This window comes from Rutidosis leptorrhynchoides, chromosome 9 (assembly GCF_046630445.1).
Source record: "Rutidosis leptorrhynchoides isolate AG116_Rl617_1_P2 chromosome 9, CSIRO_AGI_Rlap_v1, whole genome shotgun sequence".
NCBI classification, from domain to species: Eukaryota; Viridiplantae; Streptophyta; class Magnoliopsida; order Asterales; family Asteraceae; genus Rutidosis; species Rutidosis leptorrhynchoides.
The window spans coordinates 361,395,341-361,418,584 of record NC_092341.1 but is presented as its reverse complement, the minus strand read 5'-3'; the positions used below and the strand labels follow the sequence as shown (position 1 = coordinate 361,418,584).

The 23,244-nt window shown below is 35.8% G+C and overlaps 1 pseudogene; it reads right to left on the bottom strand.

Moving 5' to 3' along the window:
• LOC139869256 (pentatricopeptide repeat-containing protein At5g67570, chloroplastic-like) overlaps positions 1-22,899 on the bottom strand; it is a 75,307-nt pseudogene extending 52,408 nt beyond the window's left edge.
• Positions 22,900-23,244: the final 345 nt, after the last annotated feature.

Here is a 23,244-nt window from a genome sequence, read left to right as displayed (position 1 = left end):
AAGTCACTGTTTTGATCGAGCACATGAACAACTCTATTGTTGCGGCTGTTTTAATAGCAAACCGCCATTTAATTTTTTTTTTTCCTTTCTTCGTCGATGTGTGTTGCTACAGCAACCGTTCGTTAAGTATTCACCAAGGAAGTTTAACAACCGTTGAGTGTGTCATGGGTATGAATCTTAAGTCGAATCATAACTAGGTGGGATCTCAAATTTTTGAAGTTGTATGGTTAACGTACGGATGGTTATGGAGAAGAAAGAACATGAACTAGTTGATAGCAGTCTTGCAATTTTGTAGAAGATAAACTAGCGGGTCCCATGTTCATTGCTATTGTTGGTCGTATAAAAAAAAGGGAAAGAAATATTGACAGCTAGTTTCCATGTGCTTTTATTTCCCCTGTGTCCTTTCACCCAACAAATAAAAAAAATGGATGTCTTTAGTCACTTTTGAGCTAGTTTTATTTGAACCGAATTTTTTTTAAGGTTACATTAGTGGATTAGTTTGGTGGGTACAACTAAGAAATTTTATGGACTATTTGGCTTGGGCTTCTTTTTGGGCCGTTAATATCAATAACAATAACTGCCAAATTCTGTGTTTTACGAAAGATAATGATACATGACGAGATTACAGCGGGTTATATTTATATGGGTTGGATTAAAATCAGAATAGCAGATTAGCGTGGATGGTTAAGTGATGGTGTTGGGTTACTGAGAGGTCGCGGGTTCGAGTCCCGTCGCGGGCAATTCTTTTTAGGAAGCTTATAAAAGGGTATAATCATTTTTTTTATTTATTTATCATTATTGTTATTATTATTAGTAATATTATTTTATTAAAATTCTAATATTTTTAAAACCATCATTTTTATTAAAATTATCATTTTCATTGTTATTATTATTATTTAACAAATAAAAATTTATACATATTTATATTACCTATAAATATATATTAATATATAATTATACAAAATAAAAATATAATAGATAGACAGAATATAAAACAAATTTTATATAAACTACAACACTAAATAAATAAATATTATATAATTAATATATGTAATTATTTGATTGCCATTATATGTGTTAATAAATATATAATTAATATAGGTTCGTGAATCCGAGGCCAACCTTATAATTTGCCAATGGCGTTATATGTATTTTTACTACAAAATACAGTATGGTGAGTATATAGTCCCACTTTTAAACTCTAAGTATTTCGGGATGAGAATACATGTATTTTATGTTTTACGTTATGGACACAAGTAACTGAAAAATATATTCTACGTTGAGTTGTACCACTGGCATACTTCCCTGTAGCTTGGTAACTATTATTTACAGCGGTATTGTAAACGCGAATCCTGTTGATAGATCTATCGGGCCTGACAACCCCAACCGGACTGGACGACCAGTATTCAACAGTTGCACAGTACTTCGTTTCGTGACTACACTTGGTACGGTGTAGTAAGATTTCATAATAAAGGGAATATGCGACGTGATTGAATGTTAAGTATGGTTATCAAGTGCTCAACCACTTAGAATATTTTTATTAAAATGTTTACATATGAAATCTTGTGGTCCATGGTTGTTATAACGCTGCTAGCATCAAACCTATATATCTCACCAACTTTATGTTGACGTTTTAAAGCATGTTATTCTCAGGTATGAATTAAGTCTTCCGCTGTGCATTAGCTCAAATTAAGGATACTACTCGGGACCATTTAAGTCATGATTCAAGGACGTTGCATTCGAGTCATTGAAGTGCTATAGAGATTATTATTAAGTAAATGGCAATTTAGGTCATCTGGATATTATGAAATGTTAGGCGAACATGTCAATTTCTGATGTAACATTAGATTGTTCTTGAGAAATAAATGCAACGTTTGTAAAATGTATCATATAGAGGTCAAGTACCTCGCAATGTTATCAACTATTGTAATTCGTTAGTATTCAATATGGACAACGTCCGGATGATTAGTTTCGGATCCTTTCAATATAGCTTCTATCCGCACCCGAATCAAATAAAACGTAAGCAGATTTATTGTCAATAAGAAACGTACCCGTAACAAGCTCCGGGTCTTCCTGTGCCTCTGCCGCATTAATATTGAAAACTCTTCCGCGGCCTTGTCCATTCGTGTTCTCCTGGTTTGGGCAATTTCTAATAATGTGGCCTGGTTTTCCACATTTATAACAAACTACATTGGCATAACTTGCTCTGACACTACTTGCTCCACCATTACTCGTTCCGACACCATTTGTTCCTTTCGTTCTATTAACCCCTGGTCCGTAGACCTCACACTTCGCCGCGCTATGACCATTTCTTTTACACTTGTTGCAAAATTTGGTGCAGAACCCCGAGTGATACTTTTCACACCTTTGGCATAGCTGCTTCTGATTGTTATTGTTGTTACGGTTATTATTGTTGTTGGGATGATTGTTGTAGTTGCTGCTGCTGTTGTTGTTGTTGTTGTTGTTGTTGTTGTTGTTGTTGTTGGGCCATTTGTTGTAGTTGCGATTGATGTTGCGATTGTTGAGATAATTGTTGCGATTATTGTTGTAATTGCTGTTGTTGTTGTATTGGTGATTCTTATCACTGTTTTCCTCCCACTTTCTTTTGACTTGCTTCACATTGGCCTCTTCAGCAGTCTGTTCTTTAATTTTTTCTTCAATCTGGTTCACTAGTTTGTGAGCCATTCTAGATGCCTGTTGTATGGAGGCGGGCTCGTGTGAACTTATATGTTCTTGGATTCTTTCCGGTAATCCTTTCACAAACGCGTCGATCTTCTCTTCCTCATCTTCGAATGCTCCCGGACACAATAGGCACAATTCTGTGAATCGTCTTTCGTACATGGTAATATCAAATCCTTGGGTTCGTAACCCTCTAAGTTCTGTCTTAAGCTTATTGACCTCGGTTCTGGGACGGTACTTCTCGTTCATCAAGTGCTTGAATGCTGACCACGGTAGTGCGTACGCATCGTCTTGTCCCACTTGCTCTAGATAGGTATTCCACCATGTTAACGCAGAACCTGTGAAGGTATGCGTAGCATACTTCACTTTGTCCTCTTCAGTACACTTACTTATGGCAAACACCGATTCGACCTTCTCGGTCCACCGTTTCAATCCGATCGGTCCTTCGGTTCCATCAAATTCCAAAGGTTTGCAGGCAGTGAATTCTTTGTAGGTGCATCCTACACGATTTCCTGTACTGCTAGATCCAAGGTTATTGTTGGTATGTAGCGCAGCCTGTACTGCGGCTATGTTTGAAGCTAGAAAAGTACGAAATTCCTCTTCATTCATATTCACGGTGTGTCGAGTAGTCGGTGTCATTTCCTTCAAAATAGTCAAATGGAACAAGTTAATCATACAGAACATTAAGAGTAGTTAATAGTATTTCGTAGCATAATATGAACTCATTTATAAAAGCTTTTTCTTCATATTAGCGTTTTATAATTTTAAATTCGGGTAGTACCTACCCGTTAAGTTCATACTTAGTAGCTAATATACAATTCAACTACTACAATTCTATATGAAAAACTGATTATAATAATATTTCGCGTTCAAACTTTTATACAATATTTTACAAACTTAAAATACCGCTTATTTTACATAAAGCATGAAATATAGCACACAATAACTTTGATACAAGATAGTTGTGAAGATAATTCTAGTTAGTACACAAGTCGTTCAGCAAAGGCAATAAAGACACGTAATTCATACGTCCAGAAACAAGTCATGCATTCTGGTTTTACTAGGACTACTTCCCATCCTTGGTCTTGTGGAACATAACCGTTATGGTCGTTGATAAGACAGCGTGTTGTAACGTCATCAAAGGGACGAGGGTTACGTAATGACCAACAGTCTCGTAATAACCTAAAAACCTCATTTCTTACCCCAATTACCGACTCCGTTACTTGTGGGAACGTTTTTTTTAATAGTTGTAGCCCGATGTTCTTGTTCTCACTTTGGTGAGAAGTGTACATTACTAACCCGTAAGCATAGCATGCTTCTTTATGTTGCATGTTAGCCGCTTTTTCTAAATCATGAAGTCCTATATTCGGATACATTGAGTCAAAATAATTTCTTAACCCGTTGCGTAAAATAGCATTTGGGTTCCCCGCAATATATGCGTCAAAGTAAACACATCGTAACTTATGGGTTTCCCAATGTGATATCCCTCATCTTTCAAACGAAAGTCTCTTATAAACCAAGACATTCTTGGAACGTTCTTCGAATGTCTTACAAACTGATTTCGCCTTAAATAGTTGTGCCGAGGAATTCTGACCGACTCTAGACAATATTTCATCAATCATGTCTCCGGGTAGGTCTCTTAAAATATTGGGTTTTCTATCCATTTTGTGTTTTTAAACTGTAAAATAGACAAGAGTTAGATTCATAAAAAAATACTTATTAATACAAGCAATTTTTACATATATCATAAAGCATAAGCACACTATATTACATATATTACACCACACGAATACAACTATCTTATTCCGACTCGCTCGTTTCTTCTTCTTCGGTTTTGGTTCGTTTTGCCAAGTTTCTAGGGATATATGATGTTCCCCTAATACTAGCTGTCATTTTCCACAACGGTTTAGAAAAACCTGGTGGTTTAGAGGTCCCGGGTCATTGTTACAACTTAAGGACTTCGGGGGTTGACGATACATATAAAGTTCATCAGGGTTGGAATTAGATTTCTCTATTTTTATGCCCTTTCCCTTATTATTTTCTTTTGCTTTTTTAAATTCAGTTGGGGTAATTTCTATAACATCATCGGAATTCTCGTCGGAATCCGATTCATCGGAGAATTGATAATCCTCCCAATATTTTGCTTCCTTAGCGGAAACACCATTGACCATAATTAACCATGTTCGGTTGGTTGAAGATATTCTTTTACTTAACCGTTTTATTATTTCCCCCACCGGTTCTATTTCCTCCTCCGGTTCCTCCTCTTCCGGTGCTGATTCTTCTTCCGGTTCTGATTCTTCTTCAGGTTCCTCTTCGGGAACTTGTGAATCAGTCCAATATATATTCGACTCTTCGTTATTATTAGGTGAGTCAATGGGATTTGTGCTAGAGGTAGACATCTATCACACAATATCAAACATGTTAAGAGATTAATATATCACATAATATATACATGTTAATAATATATAGTTTCCAACAAAAATGTTAAGCAATCATTTTTAAAGAAAACACGGTCGAAGTCCAGACTCACTAATACATCCTAACAAACTCGATAAGACACACTAATGCAAATTTTCTGGTTCTCTAAGACTAACGCTCGAATACCAACTGAAATGTCCCGTTCTTATTGATTAAAAACGTTCCATATTAATTGATTTCGTTGCGAGGTTTTGACCTCTATATGAGACGTTTTTCAAAGACTGCATTCATTTTAAAACAAACCATAACCTTTATTTCATCAATAAAGGTTTAAAAATCTTTACGTAGATTATCAAATAATGATAATCTAAAATATCCTGTTTACACATGGCCATTACATAATGGTTTACAATACAAATATGTTACAACAAAATAAGTTTCTTGAATGCAGTTTTTACACAATATCATACAAGCATGGACTCCAAATCTCATCCTTATTTAAGTATGCGACAGCGGAAGCTCTTAATAATCACCTGAGAAAGAACATGCTTAAAACGTCAACAAAAATGTTGGTGAGTTATAGGTTTAACCTATATATATCAAATTATAATAATAGACCACAAGATTTCATATTTCAATACACATCCCATACATAGAGATAAAAAATCATTCATATGGTGAACACCTGGTAACCGACATTAACAAGATACATATATAAGAATATCCCCATCATTCCGGGACACCCTTTGGATATGATATAAATTTCGAAGTACTAAAGCATCCGGTACTTTGGATGGGGTTTGTTAGGCCCAATAGATCTATCTTTAGGATTCGCGTCAATTAGGGTGTCTGTTCCCTAATTCTTAGATTACCAGACTTAATAAAAAGGGGCATATTCGATTTCGATAATTCAACCATAGAATGTAGTTTCACGTACTTGTGTCTATTTTGTAAATCATTTATAAAACCTGCATGTATTCTCATCCCAAAAATATTAGATTTTAAAAGTGGGACTATAACTCACTTTCACAGATTTTTACTTCGTCGGGAAGTAAGACTTGGCCACTGGTTGATTCACGAACCTATAACAATATATACATATATATCAAAGTATGTTCAAAATATATTTACAACACTTTTAATATATTTTGATGTTTTAAGTTTATTAAGTCAGCTGTCCTCGTTAGTAACCTACAACTAGTTGTCCACAGTTAGATGTACAGAAATAAATCGATAAATATTATCTTGAATCAATCCACGACTCAGTGTATACGTATCTCAGTATTGATCACAACTCAAACTATATATATTTTGGAATCAACCTCAACCCTGCATAGCTAACTCCAACATTCACATATAGAGTGTCTATGGTTGTTCCGAAATATATATAGATGTGTCGACATGATAGGTCGAAACATTGTATACGTGTCTATGGTATCTCAAGATTACATAATATACAATACAAGTTGATTAAGTTATGGTTGGAATAGATTTGTTACCAATTTTCACGTAGCTAAAATGAGAAAAATTATCCAATCTTGTTTTACCCATAACTTCTTCATTTTAAATCCGTTTTGAGTGAATCAAATTGCTATGGTTTCATATTGAACTCTATTTTGTGAATCTAAACAGAAAAAGTATAGGTTTATTGTCGGAAAAATAAGTTACAAGTCGTTTTTGTAAAGGTAGTCATTTCAGTTGAAAGAACGACGTCTAGATGACCATTTTAGAAAACATACTTCCACTTTGAGTTTAACCATAATTTTTGGATATAGTTTCATGTTCATAATAAAAATCATTTTCTCAGAATAACAACTTTTAAATCAAAGTTTATCATAGTTTTTAATTAACTAACCCAAAACAGCCCGCGGTGTTACTACGACGGCGTAAATCCGGTTTTACGGTGTTTTTCGTGTTTCCAGGTTTTAAATCATTAAGTTAGCATATCATATAGATATAGAACATATGTTTAGTTGACTTTAAAAGTCAAGTTAGAAGGATTAACTTTTGTTTGCGAACAAGTTTAGAATTAACTAAACTATGTTCTAGTGATTACAAGTTTAAACCTTCGAATAAGATAGCTTTATATGTATGAATCGAATGATGTTATGAACATCATTACTACCTTAAGTTCCTTGGATAAACCTACTAGAAAAGAGAAAAATGGATCTAGCTTCAACGGATCCTTGGATGGCTCGAAGTTCTTGAAGCAGAATCATGACACGAAAACAAGTTCAAGTAAGATCATCACTTGAAATAAGATTGTTATAGTTATAGAAATTGAACCAAAGTTTGAATATGATTATTACCTTGTATTAGAATGATAACCTACTATAAGAAACAAAGATTTCTTGAGGTTGGATGATCACCTTACAAGATTGGAAGTGAGCTAGCAAACTTGAAAGTATTCTTGATTTTATGTAACTAGAACTTGTAGAATTTATGAAGAACACTTAGAACTTGAAGATAGAACTTGAGAGAGATCAATTAGATGAAGAAAATTGAAGAATGAAAGTGTTTGTAGGTGTTTTTGGTCGTTGGTGTATGGATTAGATATAAAGGATATGTAATTTTGTTTTCATGTAAATAAGTCATGAATGATTACTCATATTTTTGTAATTTTATGAGATATTTCATGCTAGTTGCCAAATGATGGTTCCCACATGTGTTAGGTGACTCACATGGGCTACTAAGAGCTGATCATTGGAGTGTATATACTAATAGTACATACATCTAAAAGCTGTGTATTGTACGAGTACTAATACGGGTGCATACGAGTAGAATTGTTGATGAAACTGAACGAGGATGTAATTGTAAGCATTTTTGTTAAGTAGAAGTATTTTGATAAGTGTATTGAAGTCTTTCAAAAGTGTATAAATACATATTAAAACACTACATGTATATACATTTTAACTGAGTCGTTAAGTCATCGTTAGTCGTTACATGTAAGTGTTGTTTTGAAACCTTTAGGTTAACGATCTTGTTAAATGTTGTTAACCCTATGTTTATAATATCAAATGAGATTTTAAATTATTATATTATCATGACATTATCATGTATGAATATCTCTTAATATGATATATATACATTAAATGTCTTTACAACGATAATCGTTACATATATGTCTCGTTTAAAAATCATTAAGTTAGTAGTCTTGTTTTTACATATGTAGTTCATTGTTAATATACTTAATGATATGTTTACTTATCATAGTATCATGTTAACTATATATATATATATATATATATATATATCCATATATATGTCATCATATAGTTTTTACAAGTCTTAACGTTCGTGAATCACCGGTCAACTTGGGTGGTCAATTGTCTATATGAAACATATTTCAATTAATCAAGTCTTAATAAGTTTGATTGCTTAACATGTTGGAAACAGTTAATCATGTAAATAACAATTTCATTTAATATATATATATATATATATATATATATATATATATATATATATATATATAAACATGGAAAAGTTCGGGTCACTACAAAGTCGGGGTTTTCGCGTGCGTCCCTTGCATTAACATTGAAAGCTCTAGCACGGGGTGGTCCGCCATCTTTTCGCTTATTTGGACACGCATTTCTGAAATGGCCCGTCTGCCCGCATTCGTAACACTTCTTCGGCCCTGTGGGGTTCGGCTTCCCATTCAAAGTGGTGACCTTGCAGTCTTTCCCGATATGCCCAGCCCGTTGGCATTTCTCACAAACAACATTGCAATACCCAGTGTGGTGTTTGTAACACCTCTTGCATTGTGGTAAGGTTCCTTTGTAGTTCGGGTTGGTGTTGGTGTTGTTTTTGGGATTAGGGTTTCCACCGTTGTTGTGCCTCTTGGCGGGGGTTTGATCATAGTTTCTCCCCCTGTTGTTGTTGTTGTTGTTGTTGTTGTTGTTGTTGTTGTTGTTGTTGTTGTTGTTGTTGTTGTTGTTGTTATTGTTGTGGTTGTTGTGGTTGTTGTCCCATTTCCTCTTTTCGCTACTACCAGCCTCAAACTTAGCCTTCTCCGGCTCATCAATAATGATTTGGTTCATGAGAGTATGCGCCATGCGCATTGCTTCGGGAACATTCGGTGGTTTGGACGATGTGACGTTTCCTTTGATGGACTTAGGGAGTCCTCAGAAATACCTTTCCATACGTTTGAATTCCGGGGTGACCATTGTCGGATACATGAGAGCTAGCTCCAAAAATCTCCTGTTGTAACCATCAAGGTTGTTCCCAACGGCCTTTAACTGCATAAATTCGATTTTCATCTTCTGGATTTCGGTTCTCGGACAATACTCATCAATCATTGCCGCTTTGAATTCCTCCCATGGCGTAGCATATGCCTCATCAATGCCTTTCGCTTGAGCTAACGTGTTCCACCATGTTAGCGCTCCGTCAGATAGCATGCAAGATGAAAACTTGGTCTTATTGTCCTCCAAACAGTTGCTAACTCGGAATACTGATTCAAGTTTCTCGAACCATCTGGTGAGACCAACCGGTCCCTCGGTTCCACTGAAGTTATGTGGTTTGCAGCTCTGGAATTCCTTGTAAGTACACCCATTTCGAACGGGTGGGATAACCGGTGGTGGTGGCGGTGGAGCTTGGAGATTTCTTTCTGCTAGGGCTGCGGCTACACGTTCTTGGATCATCTCTTCAATTTGAGCAGCAGTAGGTGTGGATCGACCGTTAGCCATGATGTTCTAAACAAAAATTTTGACTCATGTCAAAATCCAGTATGCAAGTAGTAATAATACAGTATATAGTAACCAACATGAAATCAAACATCACATGTTATTAAATAACACATCTAGGTACAGATACCACAGAATCATCGTACAGTAATGTAAATAGAACATCGTGCAAGAATTAAATAACGCAAAGTTCCATTAATAATAATAAGTTTCATACATCCGAATAAGTCCGTACAATACATGAGTAATACAATAAACTACAACTAGATTACATGCGAAATCTAAATACAAAAGTCCTACGGTGAAGGTGGGTGTAGAATGTCCAAAACCTGAGCCATCTGCTCCTCGAGCTTAGTAACCCGAGCTCGGAGAATTCCCACCTCCCTTGTCAATTCCTTGACAGTGGGAGTTGGTGGGGCAGGCGGTGCCGGCGGTGCAGGTGGTGCCGGTGATGCAGGTGGTGCAGGTGGTGCAGCCCTCACGAAACGAGGTGCAGATGTCCCGGCTCCAGAAATAGTCAGCACGTAACGAGGTGCCTTACGTATCTGTGGGTCGGTAGGGTACGACACAAGCCGCTTACGGGCAGTAACCCTCCGACGTCGACCAAAAGCGTCAGTGAAAGCACGACCTCCATTCACCCCTGGAATAACGGTGCCATCAGGACGGTACCGCTTCTTCGGCGGGGTGGAGGGTGCCTGTATAGGTATATCAGCAGGGTCCTCGTCGTCACTGGAGTCATCCGAAGAGGTGTCGTCTGATGGAGCATCAGTGGAAGACCCGTCGTCTGAATCATGTGGTGGCGACACGGGTGGCTCAACTGGCGGTCCGAAGGCGGCCAACATCTGTCTGTGTCTGCCTGGCGGAATAGGCACTAAATGTCCGTCAGGAGTGCGTCGGCAAGGCGTGCGCATATGATTACGAAATGGCCCTTCCCCGAACTCTGCGGGAATCTCAATCCCACCGATGCGGGGCTGTGACCCCGAGGGTCCTGGAGCAGACGGAGCTGGAATCTCCGTAGGGCCTACGTGTCCATCGGAAGCAGCCACTGGGGTAGGTGTACCACTACTGGCTCCGGAAGTAGAAGCGCCGGGATCACTAAAGGGTAGCGGGACCGGTGGATCGGCAACGGTGGTAGGTGGAGTAGCTGAAGAGTCTAAACTGCCCAAAATGCTAGCAGGTGGTACATCCGACATCCGAATAAGGAAAATAAATTTTCCATGTCAGTAAGTCATAAAGCAAGCACGTATTAGGCCAACAGTTTAAATCATGATAAGAATAAGTAGCATGGCAATAATAGCAAATCGTACGAAGGTAGCATGCAATCGAAAGCAAGTAATAGCATGCAGTAGTGAAATCCTGTAGTAGCATACGGCATATAGCAGTAACAGTAACCAGCAGCATGCAGTAAGTTCAGCGGAAACAAGTAAACTAGCAAGTTGTAGATTAGTCCTATTAGTGAATCCTACTCGAGTCGGTCTTAGACTCACTAATGCAACCTAATTCCCTACAACCAATGCTCTGATACCAAATGTGATGCCCCGTACAAAACCATCGTGTACGAATCATCAACAACAGGATCATTACAAGGTTAAGTACTATATGCGTTTTCAAAAAGAGTTTGCATTCATTAATAAAGTGATGTCTAAACCAACATCGAATGTTTTACAATCCAAAAGCATGCTTCACTAAGTAGAAGCAAATAATAAGTGTATGTGACCACAATGGTCGTTACAAGTCATAGTTCAAAAGTATGAATGTTTGAATGCAAAATAAAGTAGTTCATGCGATAGCAACTCTAAGCAGCGGGTGTCTACAGCACGACTAGTACACAGCGGAAGCTAACCTCAAGCACCTGAGAAAAACATGCTTAAAAACATCAACACAAAGGTTGGTGAGCTATATTTTAAGTATAACAGTATGTAAGGTAGGCCACGAGATTTCAGTGCTACAAAGAGCGTTTCAAAATAGTATGATAAAGTATATGTTAACCGTGGGCACTTGGTAACTAACTTAATGTTTATACCCCCTGAAAGTACACTTGGCAAGTGCGTATGTCTACGAAGTATTAAACACTCGTTAAATACTAGCGCTACTAGCCCAAGTGGGGATGTCAAACCCTATGGATCCATATCTAAGATTTGCGTTCACCGGTTCAAAAACCAATGACTAAACGTTACCGAGCTAAAGGGAATGTTTCTGCCGTTATATAACCCACACATATATAAGTTTAAGTACTTGTTCCTAGTATGTAAAACATAAAATCTGCATGTATTCTCAGTTCCCAAAATAAGTTAAAGTAAAAAGGGAATGCTATAACTCACAATGATAATGTAGTCATAAAGTCGGTTCGGAAAAGGTGTGCAAGTAATCGGTCCGAAGGTCCTCAATCTAAGGAAAATAGTACTAAGTCAGTAAATTGTCCGAAAAGGTTTAAAAGTATGTAAATAAGGTCTTAAGGGTCATCATCATTCATCATCAAACAAAAGGCGTAAAGTAAGTTTCGTTTATGAAAGTAGTTTAAAACAAAGGCTGACTTCAGTCAGTCACCACGGCCTCTACCCTTACTGAATTATGGTGAGACTAGTGGCCATGGCTCCGTATATGAGTCCTTTAAGTGTGGTAAAATTTACATAAGCAAACTCGTCTTCGTTTGACCGTGGTGACAGTTTAAGTGCAAGTAGGTCAGAAATTTCTGCACAACGTTAAAGGACATAGTGACGATCGGAGGGCCATAAATCCTAAACCGTAACTCGGATTAAGACGAGTCCTATATGAAAAGTTATCTACTCGAAAAGATCTATCTAAAAATCATGGTCTCATTAGCCCAGGTCTACTGGTCTGTTACAGAAACAGCAGGTCAGTAGGGTTTGGACAGAAACAGTAAGTTTAAGTGAGTTCCGGTGGTCTTGGTGCTTGATGTTCATCATGGTTCTCATCCTTGATGCATATAACTTCAAGTGTACAACTCATTGATGTATCTACATCATCTTAACCAAGTCTTGACCATCATAACCCTAATGCAAGTCTAAGACATGAAGCACAACTCACTTAAGAGTTGCATGTAGTTTGATGAACCAAAGTTGCATCAAAGTCTGAGGTTTGACACTTACATGAACTATAAAAGAAATATTGAACTATAAACTTGAAAGTAAACTAACTAATCAAGATCTTAAGATATAGAACATAGTTCTTAGTTAGATCTTGAAGATCCAAGACCCAAAAGTCTAGATCAAGCATAAGTATACAAAGTTATATTTAAAGAAAACTTATATGTTCTTGGACTTTTAAGTTAACTTTTAGTTCCAAGAGATATGAGATCAAGACTAACTTGTAGTACTTGACCATTTAAACTAATTACATGAAAGTAAAGTGCAAGAAGAAGTAAACTAAGTAAACAAGTAAATTATTCATGGTTGTTCATACTTTAAAGATTCAAACCAAAGTTTGATCTTTAGAAAGTAAACTTTAAAGTTTACTTCATGAACTTCAAGTATGAGTTTAATCAACACATGAACTTGCAATCTTTTAAGAAAGTATATGTAGAATCATAACTAGTGAGTTATGTTCTTGAGTGTTCTTGATAAATACAAGATATTATGAAGAATCAAACTAGTAAGTTTGATCTTGTAACTAGTAAAGAATAACTAACAATTACATGTAACAAACTAACAACAACAAGTAATCAAACTACAAGTAACAAAAGATGATGATGTTTGTGAATGTGGAATTCGGTTTTAGCAAGAAAAAGAGAAGAAAGAGTTGTCTCAAGTTACTTACAATCTTTAGAGAAAAAGAAAGGAAAGTTGAAGTGCAAGTTGAAGTGTGTTTGGAATGAATGAAGTGTGAGAGAACTAGTAGCCAAGTTATCAAAATTTGAAAGCCAAAAACACCTCCCCATGAGGCCTAGCTCACGGCCAGCAGTAGAAAAAGAAGAGGGGAGGAGAAGTTCAATGGTTACTTGGATGAAAAGCTTACAAAAGATGGATATTAGATGGGGTTTCATGGGGATTATATGTTAACTAGATTCTTAATGAAGTAACTAGCTAGTTTCCATGTACAAGTACTACTTACAAGTCTTATGGGCTAATTAAGTCCATTTAAAAAGGTAGGGTGGGCTTGGAAGCCCAATATTCAAGAGTCCATTACACTAATCAAAGCCCAAGTTCAATAATTAACAAATAAAGTCCAACAAAAGCCCAAGTAATTAACCAACAACCTTAGTTAATTAAAATGATTAATAAAACTAATCATGAATGTAAATAATATGTGAAAATATTATTCGTGTAAGTTTCGTGTGTCACAAGGACGTTTCGGGCAATTAAAGTCAACTTCGGTCAATCATGGCAACATGTAAATGTAATAACATACATTCGTTTAATCACACGTAATAATAATAATAATTATTAATAAATAAACGTTGGAAAATCCAGGGTCGTTACATTACCCACCTGTTAAAGAAAATTTCGTCCGGAAATTTTAAGCTGAGGTAGATGGAGGAGTCGGGAAAAGGTGAGGATACTTCCGCATCATTTGATCCTCTCGCTCCCGAGTAAACTCAGGTCCTCGTTTGGCATTCCATCGTACCTTATATAGGGGCGTATTACAGAGTATGTGTGTATAGTAGATAGATATCACCAACAGTTTAAACAGTAAAACAAACAGTAAAACTAGTTCAAACGTGAAAAATCAACGAGTATACTTTTTTTTTTACTTTAAAGTGTTTGTTTTTATGAAAATATATAAAATAAAATAACATTTTATTCTGTCAATAAATTCGTAGACTTAGAATGACTGTTTTTTATATAAATATAAAGTAAAATAACATCTTATTATCTCTGTAAATTTGCAGATTTAGAAATATGTTTCTTAGTGTTATAGAGATTAAGTTATTTTGTATACATAAAAATAAACCGTCTTTACTATATTTAGTATAGAGATTTTTATGTCACATCTTCTCTGTAGACATAGATTGCGGATCTTCAAGCAGAAACATCTTAAAAACAAATAGCAACTTACTATTATAATTGTTCCAAATTTAATTTTTATAACTACTTGAGGGTTGAGGATGTGGTCTCCATAACTAGATTATAATGTGATAACCAAATAATCTATAGTTAATATTAATATGTTAAAATGATGATTTCATTATTAGGCTAACTCTTTTGTTAAGAAAAAATTAAAAAGAAAAAAATTTAAGCATGGTGGGTGATGTCATTAATCTAAATAATTTTAAATTAAAATTAAATCTTATTAATTAATTATTATTATTATTAAATCTTATTTGTACCATGCTAAGTCATGCATACACAAAAGGAATAATATGAATGAAATTCAAAACGCTCAAAATTGAAAAAAGGTAAAATTGAAGGCTTTCGAGGTCTCGTTTCGAAAAATATTTGGGGCAAACCGCCGTAGATCTCGAAAAAATACACGATTTGAAAAAAACGGTGACTAAATCGGAGCTACGAGTCAAAAGATAAAGCACCACGAACCGTCGGTGGTGTTTGGTGCGTGGTGCAATTTTTGCGAGGAAAGATGTCTTTTTCGGAATCTAGATGACCTCGATTAGCAAGTACGTTCAGAGATTTTTGCTCGTTCGGTCGTTTTAGGGTGATCTTGAGAATTTCAGCAGAATCTTAAACCGAAGGTTATGCGCCGCCAAATGGTACTCCATCTGGCGGTGCATACAAATGATTTAAAAAAACGTGTTTAATGAATTGACATTAGATTCACATTTATACCCATTATACATAATTACATTGCGAGTGAAATAATAGGCCTTAAAACGATATATACCATGCTAAGTCATGTATAAACAAAACTAATAATAAGATATAAATTGAAAACGTTCAAAGAGAACATTAAAAATGAGTAAAATGTCTTTTTTCGGCATCCTGACGATCTCGAATGTCAAGACACTATCCAGAAGTCTTGATGTTAGGGTCGTTTTAGGTTGATCTCGAAAATTTCAGCACAATCTGAAACCGAAGGTTATGCGCCGCCAAATGGTACTCCATCTGGCGACGCATATTAATGATTTAAAAAAGAGTGTTTAATGAAGTGACATTAGATTCAAATTTATATGCATTATACATAATTACATTGCGAGTGAAATAATAGGTCTTAAAACAATATGTACCATGCTAAGTCATGCATACACAAAAGGAATAATATGAATGAAATTCAAAACGCTCAAAATAAAAAAAAAGGCAAAATTGAAGGCTTTCGAAGTCTCGTTTCGAAAAATATTTGGGACAAACCGCCTACGGTAGTTTGCGAACGGATAGATCTAGAAAAATACACGATTTGAAAAAAATGGTGACTAAATCGGAGCTACGAGTCAAAAGATACGATAGATCGAACATTTTGGCCGAAGACACAAAATACCAAGCACCTCGAACCGTCGGTGGTGTTTGGTGCGTGGTGCGATTTTAGCGAGGAAAGATGTCTTTTTCGGAATCTAGACGACCTCGATTGGCAAGTACGTTTAGAGAGTCTTGCTCGTTCGGCCGTTTTAGGGTGATCTTGAGAATTTCAGCACAATCTTAAACTGAAGATTATGCGCCGCCAAATGGTACTCCATCTGGCGGCGCATACTAATAATTTAAAAAAACGTGTTTAATGAAGTGACATTAGAAGCTAAAAGAAGGTATAAAGAAGAAAGGTATAAAGAAACTAAGAAGGCCGTTGCCCGTCCAAAAAATAAAGCGTATGAAGTTTTGTATAGGAAACTAGATTCCAAAGAAGGAGCAAATGATATTTACAGGATTGCTAAAGCTAGGGAGCGTAGGAGGAGGGATATAGATAACATCAAGTTTATCAAGGATGAAGCCGGTCAAACCATAGTAAAGGAAGACGAAATTAGGAAAAGATGGGAAGGGTATTTCCAATCTCTTTTCGTGGGTGAAGGACCCGGACGCCAAGAGGATCCGCAGGACTTGGGAATAGGAAAATTTCAGAACAACAATTTCTGTAGGAGAATCAGTCAGGAAGAAGTAAGATCGGCACTATGAAAGATGGGTAGAAACAAAGCAGTTGGACCAGATCAGAATCCAATAGAGGCGTGGCGGTGCCTAGGCGAGGATGGTGTCAGGTGGTTGACGTGTCTTTGCAATAAGACGCTTAGAAGTTATAAAATGCCTACAGAATGGAGACTCAACGAGATTATCCCCATCTACAAAAATAAAGGGGATGCCCAAATCTGTGATAATTATAGAGGCATAAAATTACTTAGTCATACTATAAAGCTTTGGAAGAGAGTGATTGAGAATAGACTTTGACGCGAAACTACGGTTTCTGAAAACTAATTAGGTTTCATGCCAGGCCACTCTTCGATGGAGGCAATTCATATTTTAAGAAGCGTTATGGAGAAGTATAGGGAGAAACAAAAGGGTCTAGAGATGGTCTTCTTAGACTTAGAAAAGGCCTATGATTGCGTACCGCGAAAGTTGATTTGGAAGACCCTTAATGTTAGGGGTATCCCAAGTAGATATATTAGAGCTGTTGTAACACCCTGATTTTTTTTTTAAATCACAGCGGAAGACTTAATTCGCATAAATACCCTTAGTTAATTACAAACATGATTATCACAAATCATTAGCTAGTTACTTAATGAAAACCACCGGTGTTACGTTAAACAACTAGTTACATATTTATAAAAGTTAAGACATCAGAGTTCGTCTTGTCAAACATATCTTCAAACAACCACTTCTATCCCAAAACCCGCTAACATCCAAAACCTGCAAGGGAGGAGGTGAGGGGGGTTAGCACAAGGCTAAGTGAATGGAATCATCTAACAGATCTAGCATACAGTACCAACTTGTATAACTACAGCAACTACAACAATCAATGACAGGCAACCGACAACTAACAACTGGCAACTATCAACTGACAACTATCAACTAGCAACTATGCTCCAACTAGAGACTCGGCGGCTTGTACGAGCACACGACCACTAGCTGATCAGTCTAGCGTCTATCGAAAGTCCTTACTACCGAATCCCCAGTATAGTAAATCCACACGCAGGTGATGCGTCATTCAGCACTATCCTCAACAAACAGTAGCCAACTGGACCCAACCACAACAAGGTTGACCTCTCTGAGCTGAACCTAACAACAATAGGATCCAACAGGCAACTACAACTTGTGCACACAACTGTTAAGCAACTACCACTACGAACAACTGTCCCTACGACTAGCATGGCAACTCTACAATGATCATTATTACAACATATCTACTAAGCATAATAACTAAAACAGTATAACATAGTAGCACAACTTTCTACTCTATACTATACCCGGAAATAATCCCACTCACCGATTACCAGCAACAGAAGGCACTCAGAATTCTAATCTTACTGAGCCTTCTCTTCGTCCTTATCACCTGAGAATAGACATAACACAGTCAGTAATCATGTCTTGATAACAACCCGACAACAAGACAATAACACAACAATACTAAAACCAACACTTAATCACTTTACAACTGGTCTGTCAACTGTACGAGTAACACCATCACACGCACGTTTGAGAACACTCAACCATGCGGTTGACAACTCACTCATACGTTTGGTCTATGACCAAACATCTAACAATGACTCACCCGATCCGTACGGTTCACTACACGAGTGACCAGTGACTCGTACGAGTCACATCTCAACCGTACGTATCATCACAATCAAAACATAAGTTCCCATCACCACTCACTCGCACGGTTCACCACACGGTTGACTACCTCAACCGTACGAGTGAAGGCTCACTCGTGCGAGTGATGAAGAACAGTAGCAACATCTATTTATATGGATTTCAACCTAAAATCACAACATCAGACAATAATACATACACTAAATCAACACCTACAACATGTATTCACTATATGATAAGTCTACATTATAATTTCAACCCATAACGACACTCAAATGCTTGCAAAACAAGGCATAAACCCTAAAACCCCTTTTTCTGACCAAAATAAAGTTTGATCTAGTTTCTTAAAAGTTTAACATTGGAAAGGATTTTTCATTACGATTCCAACGATACTTGATTCATCAAAAACGGTGCTACGGTTTGAAAGTTATGACCAAAACAAGTTTCCACAAAATCTGACCAGCTGTCACACGTGTGACTGAGGCCTCACTCGTGCGAGTGAGCCCTCACATGCGCAGTTGACCCATCAAAAGTGTGTTCACTCGTACGAGTGACCTGTCAAAAGTGTGGGTGCTGATGAACACCTACAGCTCGCTGTTTTCGCGTTTTTGACCCAAAATCATGATTTTTGCAAGTTCTAACATCAAAACCACTTGAAAAACATCATATAAACTATATAACAACTATTTCTAACATCAGTTAAGCATAACAAACATCAAACATGAAGATCCAAGCCCAATTTCACACTTTTAGTCAAGAACACAAAAAAACCCAATTTCAACAAGAATCAAAGCATGAATCGACGAAGCACTTACCTTGTGATGATCACCAACACACAAGTAACAGATTACTAGCTCGAATTCAACTAACTAACAAGCTTTGATCTTTAGGGTTTGAGAGGATGAAGGAGTTAGGTACGTTCTTAATTAGGAAAAGTCTAGAAAATGGGTGAAAGAAGCAGATACATACACTTAAGGGGTTTAAAACCCATACCCCACGACACACAGGTATTTATCAGTTATCTAATATCTTTCATACATCGTTAGGAGGCCCTAACGGAGTCCAAATTTAACAAACGAACCTGTTCTGTGACCCTTGTCACAAACTGGTCTCAACTAAACAACCAAATAATTATAAACATATAATTATTAAAATCACTAATACACCATACCCAAGGGTACAATGGTCATTTCATCTAGGCCCAAAACGCGGGTGTTACAAATCTACCCTCCTTAAAAGAGATTCTGTCCTCGGAATCGGGTCAACTATGGTCAATAAACCCAAAAATTATTACTCGTACCGCCAAAACACTCGGTTAACTTTATCGATCTTATCCCCGATACCGACAATATCCACCACAATTGCATAGGGAAATGAGATTCTTGACGTCAATACACTCCCGGTACAAAATAAGTTGTCATAATCTTCATCGATCAACGTCCGTTAATCCACTTAAGCCCACAAATTACACGATCAAGTCAAATAATCAGAGTCAAATTCGTGTTTCTACCCCATTCTGTATCACAAATTTCACAATCTGTCATCCAATTCAACTCTTTATACAGTCCACTTTTCCCAATTATCCAAAGCTTAGGCAATAGAATTAGTCATCATGCTAAAATCTATACCTATGTCCACGAAATTGTCTCGTAAGTCAACAGAACTACACATGTTATTCGTCTCATATTCAGTCACATCACAATCCAATATAGCACATGCCACCTACTTTTCCTTCAGCTTCCCAGAAATTCCGTATGATTTATCACAATATACTTCTGTTGGCTGGACACAAGCATATTATCCTAAATCATACCTTCATTCTGAGTTGCTCGTAACGGAAAAATTCTACTTGTCTCATTCACTAACTTATGTCCAATCAATCTCCTCAATAAACATTGGTAATTAATTTAACTACTTTATGACTAATCAATCACAACATCTGTCCATTCATAGTTACTCAAAACATTGTCCATCAAATGCTCAAATATAATCTACCAACATTAATACACATCCAACAAGCATAGGAAATAACATATGTTCATCAATGTCAAAAATACGCTCAACTGGCGGTATCATACATCTATTTAAGCAAAGGAATTATCTAATCAACACAGTCCTCTTTCTATCATATCAGTTACAACAGTGTTACTATCATGTAATCTCATGTCGACAAAAGTCCACTACATCAGGGTACCCAACACATCTCTATCAAAGTCACGGTTTTCAATCTCAAAAAATTAACCTAAAGGTCACCCTTACCCAACCAGGCACATATGTAGAGACCCGTCCTAATCCATTCGGACGAAGTCCATATCGATTATAAACGATTCACAACAGTTGATTACATCGCGAGGTACTTGACCTCTATATGTTACATTTTACAAACATTGCATTCGTTTTTGGAAAGACAATCTTTCATTACATCGAAAGTTGATGTCATACATACCATTTCATAATATATCTAACTATAATTAACTTAATAATAATCTTGATGAACTTAACGACTCGAATGCAACATCTTTTGAAATATGTCATGAATGACTCCAAGTAATGTCTCTAAAATGAGCAAATGCACAGCGGAAGATTTCTTTCGTACCTGAGAATAAACATGCTTTAAAGTGTCAACCAAAAGGTTGGTGAGTTCATTAGTTTAACATAAATAATCATTTCATAATTTTAATAGACCACAAGATTTCATATTTCCATTTCTCATAAACATATGTCCCATGCATAGAGACAAAAATATCATTCATATGGATTTAACACCTGGTAACCGACATTCACAATATGCATAATAAGAATATCCCCATCATTTCGGGATCCTCCTTCGGACATGATATAAATTTTGAAGTACTAAAGAATCTGGTACTTTGGATGGGTCTTGTTGGGCCCAATAGATCTATCTTTAGAGTTCGCGTCAATTAGGGTGTCTGTTCCCTAATTCTTAGATTACCAGACTTAATAAAAAGGGGCACATTCGGTTTAAAAATTCAACCATAGAATGTAGTTTCGATTACTTGTGTCTATTTCGTAAAACAATTATAAAAGCAGCGCATGTATTCTCTGTTCCAAAAATATATATATTGCAAAAGCATTTAAACAGGGAGCAAATGAAACTCACGCATATAAATATTGTAAAACAGTTAATAAAGCATTTGCATGTATTCTCAGCCCAAAAATGTAAAGAGTAAAAGGGAGCAAATGCAACTCACCATAATGTATTTTGTAGTAAAAATACATATAACGACATTGAACAAAAGTAGGGTTGGCCTCGGATTCACGAACCTATATCATTTGTATATTTATTAATACACATAATTGTAATCGAATAAATTTATATATATATATATAATAATTTGTTAGTTGTATCATTTTTCTATTAATGATATATATATGTCTAATATATTATTTTGTATATGAAAGTATTGATTTTGTTATGTTATATGTACTAAATATATTATATATATATATATATATATATATATATATATATATATATATATATCAGTTGTTTGGAAAGATAGTTATTATAATAACACTAAATATGATAATCATTATAATACTGATAATATTAATAATAATACTTATATTAATAATACTAATGATTTCAATAATTATAAATATGATAATAATACTAATATTGGTGATCAATATATTAGATTGTATTATGATAGGAATAATGAAACTAATAATACTTAATGTTAATATTTAGTGATAACAATAATAATAATACTAATTATTCTAATAATCATATTCTAATGTTATTTATAATAACGATGATTTTTACTAGTCATTTTGATACTAACTCTAATAATAATAAAAATGATAATTTTAATAAAAAAAGTTATTATTTTTTTTAAATAATAGCAATAAGGGTAATAATAATAATAATAATAATAATAATAATAATAATAATAATAATAATAATAATAATAATAATAATAATAATAATAATAATAATAATAATAATAATAACAATCAATTTAAAAACATGAAAACTACCTCAAAAATTCGGGATGAAAAGAAGTGTCTCAGCAGGGTCTCGAACCCGAGACCTCTCGAATAACTCAAACACCCTAAACCACTGAACTGTCTTCTGCTTTTCTGATGTATCATGGGTTAAATTTGTTTTATCCTTTATTTCAGTCCATCCGAAACAGATCACTAGATTTACGACCCAACAGGAACACGGGAGCCCAACAACAGAATTTTGTGATACGGTCCAATCAAAAATCCAGACAGCCCAACCGTAAAATAAAAAAATATGTACAGGCTGCCTATGCCAAGTTTCGAACAAGGGACCTCTCGATCAAACACAACCATCCTTAACCATTTGTCTGTCTTCCGTTTTTCTGAAATAATTGATTCCTAAATTTCTTTAACTATTATTTCTGTTATTTCCTTCTTCTTCAATTTTCCACATCATTTTTCCATCATCATCTTCCTCTATCATCATCATCTTATTTACCTTCTTCCATGGTTTAACTATCATACGATCTTATTATCATCACAATATCAATTTTATTAGTTATCGTTCATCTTCTTCGTCATTTTTAATTTCATTATCACATCACCACCATTATTGTATCACCAACTTCATTTATCTTCTTTTATTAGCAGCGAATAAACAGCTATAGTAGCAGTAGGACGACAATATACAGCTCAAGGGTGTTCGAATGGTGATGTCCGATGGTTTCATGAAAAAGATGTTCAAGAAAAGAGGAAGAGAGAGAGAAGAGAGTGAAATTGAGATGATGGTTACGGTGGTGGTTGTTTATGACAGTTTTGTACAGAAAGAGAAGATGTAACATAAGTGATTTAGC